The sequence below is a fragment of the Pteropus vampyrus genome, unplaced genomic scaffold, assembly GCF_000151845.1.
Source record: "Pteropus vampyrus isolate Shadow unplaced genomic scaffold, Pvam_2.0 Scaffold113, whole genome shotgun sequence".
In the NCBI taxonomy this organism is placed as follows: Eukaryota; Metazoa; Chordata; class Mammalia; order Chiroptera; family Pteropodidae; genus Pteropus; species Pteropus vampyrus.
The window spans coordinates 5588990-5600227 of NW_011888894.1; the positions used below are offsets into that span (position 1 = coordinate 5588990).

The 11238-nt window shown below is 38.0% G+C and overlaps 1 pseudogene; it reads left to right on the forward strand.

Moving 5' to 3' along the window:
* The window catches only part of LOC105295805, an 11339-nt pseudogene extending 1454 nt beyond the window's left edge, over positions 1 to 9885 (forward strand).
* The last annotated feature ends 1353 nt before the right edge of the window (positions 9886 to 11238 follow it).

The following is an 11238-nucleotide window of genomic DNA, read 5'->3' on the forward strand; positions in this document are numbered from 1 at the left end:
AGACGATCTGAGGGAGGGTGGTAAGTGGAAATGAGTTCTTAGATCACTTGACCTGTCAATCTAAAGAGAAGGATCACATTTAGGCCCTTGATTAAAGTTGATTGAAAGGTTATTGCATACTTCCAACCTACAATCACTGCCTATGGTAGCAACACATTGATCAAAATAGCTACCATTTACTGAGTGATAACTATGTACCAGGCAGTGCTAGGCTGTGCTATGTGCAGACTTTGTACTAGGCAATTTGCATATCTTGTTTAATTGAATAAATGTCTATTGAATAAGTGGAGGTGTTTATTTTCTAGGATGAATTATACGAAATTGATATTTTTGTAGTAAAAATGGTCCAGTAGCAGCAATTTCATGTAGTTCATTCTAATATTTGTTATGTGTCTCCCACCTTACCTAGCACACAAGCCTCATCACACAGGAGAGCTCAAAAGCTCACATTTATTAACAGTTTTACATAAAAACAGCCTCTGAAAGAGAGAAATAACAGCAGTATTTCAAGCAAGATTCGATCTCTCCATCTCTGCTGTGTTGATCACAGCCACACAGTTTCATCTAAAATGTCTCGGGCCACCCACCTGCCTCTACCCTTTAAAGTTTATTTAGTAAAACAGTGAAACTTGCCTATGTGTCCCCATCCAGTGTAACTGCAGGGAGTGTTGTGACATCGCTGGTACATACTCAATTACTGATCTTCCCACCTACCTCCAGGCAACCTGCTTTTTCTCTCTCGATTGTCACTATAAAAGACATTTTATGGTTAAATAGCTACAAAGGAGCACCACAGGAAGACTGAATTTCGTGCTGGAGTTAACCTTAAAAACTAAATTATAGAACCAACATGTACCTCAATTCGTAATATTTATTATTCTTTTGGAGGTGGAATGAGATCACTAGAAGTGAGTGATAAGAAAAGAATTCCACTCCTAAAGAAGTTGGGGTGGAGGGGCGATGGTCAAAAGCCCCAACCAAAACCCTAGAAATTTAAACTAAATGTGAACAGAAAAGTAGGTGGAGCCATTCAAACAAGGGGATATGAATTTGTTCTATTTTAAAACATTGCCTGAGGGACTGCCTTTGCCCAGCCCCTTCTCACATTCTCACCACCAAGAAACAGAACCAAACACATTACAATCCATTTCACCCAAAATTAAACTTAAACCAAAGACCAACTGAACAACAGAGCACATTTCCACACCACCAACCATCCACTTTAATAATTATAGCTTAGAATCATAGAAGACTAAGGTGATAGTCTAGATTTGGTGTGCTTTGAACAATGAATAATTTGCCATTTGGGGTGAGAGATGTTGAGAATGTCCCTAAGCCAATGTGTCTAGCCTGTTCATTATGAAACTAATAGGGAAACATCTGCTTGCCAGCTGTGAACGTGAACCAGCTGATTTATCTATGGATATCAGACACCCAACTGCCCCAACTTGATGGGCAGGACCACTAGAGTAAGGAGGAGGAGAGGGGAGCTGAAGGGAGAGGAGGGGAGGGCAGGGGAGTGTTGGTGAGAGGAGGAGAAAGGAGCACTTTTCAAAATCTGGAGCCAAGGGCTCACTGTGGCTCACATATGTTTCTACCTCTTTTCTCCTATGCCCTGCCCTACCTCTTTATCTTCATAGGTTAACCAATGAAATTGATATCTTCCGGGTTTTTAGCCCCTAGAACACCAAATAGGTGATGAGTATTCAGGCCCATTGACAGAAATATGCATGACCAAATGGTATTACCTTAATTTTGTGAAAGAAAAAAAATGAAGGAGTTGCGGCACAAATCTATGTGGAAATGTGATCTAGGTTGAAAGCTGCCTCGTGTGCACTAAGTGGTACCCAGAGCATCTCATTATTCTATAAGGAGAGTGGCCACTTACAGCCCTGAGAGGGTTCAAGATGGTGCAGATTAGGGTAAGTCTCCACCAAATGGACACAGAGCTGATGCCACATGGGCAGTGGTCAGGCTGGGAAAGGCTATGTCCTTTAACAAAGCATTTTGCCTTGTGAGACAGGAAGTGCCACAGCAGAGACTGGAATGCAGCATTCTTGCACAGGGGTTCATACTGTAGCACCTTTCTAGAATGAAAATCTGTTCATAATTCCCCTATTTTATAGCTTCTAAAATTCCTAAGCCATCATCTCTGACCACTGTAGGTTAAGTCAGGTGAGGACAGCACCGGAAGGAATCTTATAACAAACCTTTAGGTCTTGCTCTTTTCTGCCAGTCCATCTTTATCCTGTACCTCATCCCATCCCTCAAACGGACAAGAAGTGCACATCCCATCTTACTCTCCTCTAGGTTCAAGCAAGAAATCCAGGGCCTATTCTAATAATCATCAAAGAGATTGACACTGTCATTAAGAGCATGGGCTTCAGAGTCCAATAACCTGGTTTTGAATGTTGGTCTACCCTTTGCCTTAGCAAGTTGCTTAACTTCTCTGTGCCTAAATAATTTCCTCCTATGTAATATAGGGATAATAATTGAAAATAACTGTTAGGGTTGTTATAAAGATTAAATGAATTAATCTATCTAAAGGATTTAGAACAGTCTCTGGTACAAGTGAGTAAAAATAAATGTTTGCTGCAATCATCATCATCATCATCATCATCATTTTCCTAGCTCCCATTTTTAAAAAAGTGAATAACTCTTCTGTAGTTTATAATCTGGTATGGAGATAAAGTGAACACCAAAAGCAGGAAAATAAAACCAACCCAAATTAAGTTAGGCACTGATTAGGTGATACAGACCATACACTTTGTAGAGGTCTAGATGAGGAGGGAGGAGCAGGGCAGGAAGAGCTGGGAAATGTTCGTGGAGAAGGCAGGGCCACATGGAACCCTGCACAATGACAGCATTTTGATAGCTGGCAAAAAAGCGGAAGACTGCACAATTCATTTCCTCTGAAAGATGCTTGGGGTGAGGGGAACCTGTTATTTACAAGGGGTGAGAACTGTTTGAAAACCTCTTCTCTCAATTACCTCTCTGGAAATTTTTTAATTGTGGTAAAATTGCACATTTAGCATAGGCCCGACTGCAAACAACCAGGGTAAATTCTCACAAAGCAGCACACACACACTCCCAATCTAGTCAACAGTGTAAATAGAACTGCCATGTTATTATTGAGAAGGGTGTTAGCTCTCATGCAAACTACATATTTGATTAGGATCTGAACTCTTTGCTGAACCATGAATTCAAAATAATTTAGGTGATACATATAAATTTAATTTCTTTGTTCAAAAACACCACATCTGAAATGATGCCCTGCAAATGTGGAACTCTCACTGAGGTCTACAAAATGAGTCTCCTTCTAACTCGTCTATACTGTGTGGAAATAATCTTCAAGGAAAGGAATAAACCTATTTTAAAAACAGCTGAGTCCTTTAGATCATATACCCTAACCAATTTATGGAGATAAATGGAATTCAGTATTAAAGAAATATTTTTTTCTATTCCTCCAGAAAATGTAAATGCCAGCTACAAAATGGAATGAAAGAAAAAGACAAAGAAATCAAGAATAAAGCAGCACAGAAAGCAAGCCAGAGAAACTAATTCAAGGACAACTGAAGAACTCTTGACTTAGTATCCCTTTCTGCCTCATCCCTTTCACCTCCTTTTTCCCCACTGACCCAAAGGAATTATATATAGGAACATCAGAGAGTAGAGGGACCCAGGGAAAAACAACTGCTAAAGAAAACAATTCATTTCCACCATCTGGAATCAGAGAGGGCATAATTCTCTATGGAAACAAATCTTCCTCTTTCTATAGTGGGGCAGTGTCCAATGTTGGCCATCTTCCCTACACTACATACTGTGTACCACCTCAGCAACTTTTATGTTAACCCTGAGCTAATCACCAGGACAGATGAAAATATAACAAAGGAGAAAGAGCAAGAAAGGGAAAAGAAAGTAACACTGTGAGTGATTGCTTGTGTCCTATTAATATAAATGAATACAAAATACTTTTAAAAAAATGCATTAGGCAGATATTGGCTTATGATGGGGTCAATATCACGATTTATTTAACTCTGGGGACAATAAATCTTGATATTGACTAAAAACATAGGTCAATATGTGTACTGTTGTGTGCATTCTATTACAAAAATAGGTTTTTAGCTTTAATGGCCCCTTTTGCAAAGAGGAAAAATAAAAGAACTCACTGAAAGGCCCTCAAATCATAGCCACACCAATATCTGCTAGGAATGGACTCACTGTCTGGCCCGGCTGCTCAGCATCATGTAAGATTGGTCAGTAGGTCTATTAATGTGGTAGCCTGAATTGCTGATCCTGTATCCACAACCTTTAATGTTCATTGTACACCAAACAGAGGCCATGACATGACTTGGAGCTTAGCTTGTGATACTGCAGTCAATGAAATGTGGGCAAAATTGAGAGTTTGCTAGTTCTCAGTATAAGCTTTAATAGACATCTTATACTCTGCTTGTTTGCTTGTGACTCTGCCATCACAGTTAAAAGAGCTTCCCTTCAAGTAGATGCTATCCCTTCAGCCTGAAACCTCAAATAAGTCCATATCAAGCAGACCAGAGCCTATGACACAGAGAAATCCAACTCAGCCAGACCCACAACTGAAACCAGAGTCACCCATTCAAGTTCAGCCTAAATCAGTGCCTCTCAAATCAATCCACAGACATGTGAGAGGTAAATGCTTACTGTAAATGCCACTGAGATTTGGTTGTTGGTTGTTATGCAGCAGTAGCTGACTGATAGTTAACATTCATTAAGTGATCGTTATCTAGATTCCTTACTCCTTTGTGGGATTTTCAAAGAAAGTTGGAGATACATGACTCGACTCTAAGGAATTCAGTATAATAGGGGAAGCAGAACCCCTACATGACTGAATGTCTCCCTTTAGGATATGTTTCAAGTAATCCAGACGACTGTCAGACATCTCCCCATTCCCAGAGTCAGGGGTACATATCCAGAGTCAGATCTGTATATATCCAGAAGTTGAACTCAGCCCCTGAACAGTTTCCAACAAAAATACAGTAATTCTAAGCATTAGGGATGTCTGCATTTTTTTTCTGAAGATCAAGGAGACTTCAGGGTGCTATATAGGGTTGCACATAGCATTCCCTTAAAGTCTATACTAGGCATTTTCTTTTCCCTACATTCCTCCTCAGTTATATCATAACAGGGGTTCTCTCTTTCTTCTTCTCTGACCTAACAGTCAGCCTCCCAGTTAGTCTTTTCTCCTTCCAGATTACTTTTAAGAGCTTCAAGTTCCTCTCCTCCTTTACTACACAGAAAAATTCAACTATGCCCCAGCTTATATCCCTGAACTTGTGTTACCCAACTCATTCTGTTATCAGCAAGTACTGAACCATTCAACAAACAGCACTACCCTCTTGAGAAGGCAGTTCAACTATTTGAAAAGAATCTTTGGTGTCTCAAGCCCCACCCCAAGCCTAATCAAAGTCTTTTTTTTTTTTAATAGATACATGAAATCCTCCAAAGTTATTTTGATGAGTGAAATTGTCCTTATATCATTATAATCATTCATTAATGTTTTCAATAGTATTTATTGACCCAGTCACTATTCTAAAGGCTGAGAATACAGCAGTGAAAAAAAGATAGAAACTCCTGACCCTCATAGAGTATAATCTCAATAGCAGAAGACAGATAATAAGAATTAAACTCACAGATCAAGTCATGTAGGGTACAGCAGTAAGTACTAGGAAGAAAATTAGCCCCAGGTGAGGGGATCCACATGCTATTCTAGATAGGATGGTCAGAGAAGGCCTCTCAGAGGAGGCAAAGTTTGAGCATCCGCCTGAATTGAAACTAAATCTCTGACTACTTACTTCATTCATCCATCCAATAAGTATTTATTGTGTACCTGCTGTATTGAAAGGTTAGTGTTTTTTTGCCGAGGGGCGCAGAGAAGAATCATAAGTAGATACTCTCCCTCAAGGAGATTAGTCAAATCAAAGAGAGAAAGACATATATTTAAAGAAAAAAAGACCAACTGTAATTTAAGATAGAAAATAACACGTGCTGTGATACCTAGAAATTTGAAAGAATAAAAGCCGACACCATGAGACAACAACTGGTCCTTTTAAAATTATAAATTTTAAAAAAAGATTTTTCTAAAGATTTTTCTAAGGTAATTTTATCAACAGTAGAGGGATTGTACCATCCCAAATTTCCAGATAGTTTTAGATCCTTTACATCCAATATGGCGCCATGTATGATAATCTTATGTGTAAACCAACAACTATATTTTACACCCAAATCTTTTGATACATAAATATAAACAATTTCTATTTTCTTGTTCTCTCTGCTCTTATTAAGTGTGACAAGAGTGGCAGATAATTTAGTAAAATGGGATTTTTCTACCCTTGTTTTCTAAATTATTCTTACAATATAAATCTCTATAGCTGAAAGCACAGAATAAACCTTAGATTAGGCATTCAGCAGAGATGGGATGATAACTTCTAGGAAGTCAGAGAAAATTCACATATCAGCTAGTGGTATCCCGGGATGCTCACCTAGGTCTATGACTGGTTGACTGATACACACAAAAGGGTAGAGAAAGAGAGAGACCACTCACAACCAATACTGTACTGTACTCTGAACTGTCTTTCTACTGTACTCTGTACTCTGGCTGTACTCTGAACTGTCTTTCTACTGATTTTTATAGATGTCTACTGATTAGTCATATCTCTAGTTCAGTTCTCTTATGCCCTTCTAAGAAAGGGTTTACATTTCTCTGCAGAATGGATTTGGAGTATGTAAGTTATGGGGCAAGAGTGGGTTTGAGGAATGTGACAGACACTGCTAATTATCTGTCAACATCCATTTTTCCCAGATTTATTTAATCGTAAAAATCTGGAGTTTTACCTGCATCCATGGCTGTCCAAGAAAACAGTATATTGCCCACACATTTTTGCACTGGGTATGGCCATGTTGACTATGTCCTACTAATGATAGGTGAGCAGAAGTGATTTATCCCTACTTCAGGGTGTGCCCTTATGAAAAACAGTCATGACCTCTTGGTTTTCCAACCTCTCCCCATCTTTCTCATTGGATTGAAATGGCAAAGGCTTTGGACCCAGAGATGAAAACCACATATGGTGAAGGTACCCTACCAAGTCCTGGATCCCTGATTATTGTGTTAGAGAGAAATAAATTTCTATCATAGTTGATCCACTATACTTAGGCATCCCTTTAATACAGCAGCTTACTCTGTACCCTAAGTAATACAAAAGAGACAGTAAGTAATATGGGGCCACTGAACCCAGCAAAATAACTTGCCCAAATGAGCATGCCCTTGGCCAGGTTTGTGGAAGTAGAGCTGTCAACAGAAGAAAGATTTGCCTGGACTTGGCATTAATCATCTGGCTATTATCTCCCTTGGACATGGCCTTGTACTTCCAGTTTCCACACATGACTTGATGTTGCTCGTGCTATATGGTCACTGACAGTACTTTCTGGACCAAAGGAATCAAGTCACTTGGCAGCACTGAAAAGAGAAGTTACCATTCCAGGAGCCAGGATGTAAGTTTTTAGAGACTCTAATAAAGCAGAAACCTCTCTGTTACTTTTCAGCTCTAAAATTTAATGTTTCTTGAGTTTCTTAGCTGATATGTTCCTACCATCTTGCTCCCTAATATAGAAGAGAAGTTATTTTCTAAGCTGTAGTTTCACAAAAAAACATTTTTACCTTAGATGAGGTCAGCAGCAGAGAACAACTTAGGGTAATACGAATTTCTTTTCCTTCAACATAGCCCCTCTATGGAAGAACCTAAGAAACAGAGGGTTTTCAGATTTAATTATTTATAATGCCCAGATGCTTTATACAGAAAGCTGAATGAAGTTTTATTGCAAGAAATATTTAAATTAGTTCAAGTAAACATATAGGGATAGGGGCACAAGAGCAAATATTAGAAAAATAAGAGATCTCCTGAAATCTGAGGGCAAGAAATGGAGTAGAAGTAGGAGGTAAGAGAAGATCTGGACACAATGAGTAGTTCTAGATTCAGGGTGGTTCTTGGGACCCCACCAGAAGATACACTTGGGTCTTTATTCTACTCTTCACTATTAACCTGATTCAGCTACTCCCATAGGAATGCCATTGTGTTCTGTTCTGCTATCATCCAACTTGGGCTCTGGATATCCTAATTCCTAGTTCCTTTCAATAAAGACTAAGAGAACAGGCAATTCCTAGAGAAAGCAGACTAAGGGTGAACCATGAATCCCAAAATAATCCCACCACCCCCAGTGTTTTGGGGACAACACAGATGCCTGGAATTTTCAGGACAAGGTAGATGCAGAGTGCAGAATTCCTCATCTCTTTTCTAACTCTATAATAAATACCTTTGTCCAAGGTCATCTAAGCTAAGAGATCTTAATTCATCTATTTATTTATACATTCAAACATTCATTCAATAAACATTTATGAGCACTTACTCTGTATCATGGACCAGGAAAACAAAGTTAAATAAAAAGGGATCTCCTCTTCAGAAACTCACAGGCAAACACATAAAATTACCTCTCAGAGAGCTGCAATATTTGAGAAAGTCAGGGGAGGAAAGTCACATATAACTCAAAAACATAAATTTAAAAATAACTGGTTGATATATGGTTTAAAATCGTTTTAATGTAAACTGGTGTTTAAACTGAATGTGAACTCATTTACATAAGCAAATTTATTTGCATATTTCTTAGAGGTCAGCCAACAAGTAGTTAAAATGCACCAGTGTGATCTTGCTTTGGTTAGGCAACCTCTCCTTACTGCAGATCGCATCTGCCATCTACCCACTATGTCACTGTTAATAAGGGTCTCAAACGCCAGTTTTTAATCTTCAACCTCTATTTAATGTTGTTTAACCAGTAAAAGATGAATCAAGGATACCTTCTTTTCCAAGAGCACCAAAGAAACATTTTCCTTATCCATCAGAGAGCAATCCAAATGCATTCTTTCCGCCCACTGCCAATGGATCTAAATCACTGCCTTATCAAGGTTATTATAATAGGATCTTTATCATGACTTTGCCATTTTCCTTTTAGTCAGCTCCATGGATTCATTGAAGATACAAAAGAAATTAACTTATCTTTTTTTAAAACCTTGCCTTTTGGCTATCTGAGCAGCACCACTGTGGTCGGCAAGAATAAGCTCCTTACGAATGGCAGCAAAAAGAGAGCCAAGAAGTGGTTGACCCATTTTCTAAGAAACATTGGTATGATGTGAAAACACCAGCTATGTTCAATATAAGAAATATTGGGAAAACACTAGTCACGAGAACTCAAGGAACCCAAATCACATCTGATGGTCTCAAGAGTCGTGTTTTTGCAGTGAGCTTAGCTGATCTGTAGAACGATGAAGTTGCATTTAGAAAATTTAAGCTAATTACTGAGGATGTTCCGGGCAAAAACTGCCTGAGTAATTTCCATGGCGTGGATCTTACCCATGACAAAATGTGCTCCATATTCAAAAAATGGCAGACCATGATTAAAGCTCATGTTGATGTCAAGACTATCCATGGGTATTTGCTTCATATGTTCTCTGTTGCTTTTACTAAAAAATGCAACAATCAGATTTGGAAGACCTCTTATGCTCAGCATCAACAGGTCACCAAATCCAGAAGATGATGGAAATCATGACCCAAGAAGTGCAGACAAATTGATTCCAGATAGCACTGGAAAAGACATAGAAAAGACTTGCCAATTTATTTATCTGCTCCATGATATCTTTATTATAAAAGTAAAAATGTTGAAGAAACCCAAGTTTGAACTGGGAAAACTCATGGAGCTCGATGGTAAAGGTAGCAGTTCTGGAAAAGCTACTGGGGAAGAGACAGGTGCTAAAGTTGGACGAATTATGAATACAAACCCCCAGTCCAAGAATATGCTTAAAATTCAGAATTTTCATGGTGACAAATAAACCCGATTTGTGATGGAGGGGAAAAAAAACCTCAAATCACTTACATTTCCTGCATATCTGTAATTTGATTTATTTGATTTTGATTTTACATTCTACCCTTTATACTTTGTTCCATACTTTAAAACTTTTGTGGTATGTTAAGTATTACAGAGATTTTTTTTTTCCATTTTAATGTCTTATTGGTTAACTTCATTATATTTAAACATACACCTGTTCACTAACACTGTACTATTAAAATTTGCACAAGTGCCTGCTAGCAATATACATTCCACATTCGATCAGAGAGAAAGAGGAGTATTGCTGTTACAGTAGACAATTGAGCACCTATGTAGTTCTAAACAAGAGAAATCTAGATTCTTGTTAGTAGTAACATTTTTACAACTGTATTAAAAATGTAATCTGCAAACTGATCAATGTAAACCAGGATGACCAAAATAGACAACATGTATATGACAAAACATGTACATTTCCAGAACAAAGGAGGGAATAGCCAGTGTCATGGGGAAGGCAGGATTAGGTGGGACACTGTTGGGGAGGGGCAGGTAGGTGTTGAAGAAAAGCTTCACAGAAGTAACTCCCGTGATATAAATATTAATGTAAATGAAAGAGAAACTACACCTTCCTAAAGCTGAGGTAAGTAGGATATACATTGCCTAACCGTGCTAAAATTTTGAGGATCTCTTACAAAGAAGAGATGTGTCCACATGGTAATCAATGTAAAGTCAGACTATCTCTGTGCCAACTATCTGATAAGGAGTATTCAAAATAAGATAATTATTTCCATAAACTCTCCTTCCAACCTGTTATCTCTCAAAAATATCTTAAAACATTATAATAATATATGGAACTTCAATAAAGCAAGTTCAAAGGTCCATCCGGCCAACTTTTCTCATATTCCTTTTATAACAGGATAGTATATGGGCCATAAAATCAGCATCTTTCAACCTTCAATTCAACCTAGCCACACGCCTTTCAAAAAAATGTTTCAAGTCAAAATATTGTTGGTTCTCTTTAAAGGAAAAAAAAAAAAAAAAAAAAAAAAAAAAAAAAAAAAAAACAGAAAATAGCCCATTTAGGATTTTTTCCAAATAACTGAAAATGACAAAGCAAAAGAAAAACAAAACATGAAAAAAGCCCACTATCCTTTGTAATGCTTTTTCTCATTTTAAGGCCACCGCCATTGGTTTTAAGTTATCACTAGCTTAAATTGCCTCACAGAGTATTTCACTTTGAGTACCTGTTAAACGGATGCAATATAAAAAGAAACACAATATAACAGCTTTCTTATCCCTCTTGCTCTTTCCCAAGACACTGTAATGACCTGG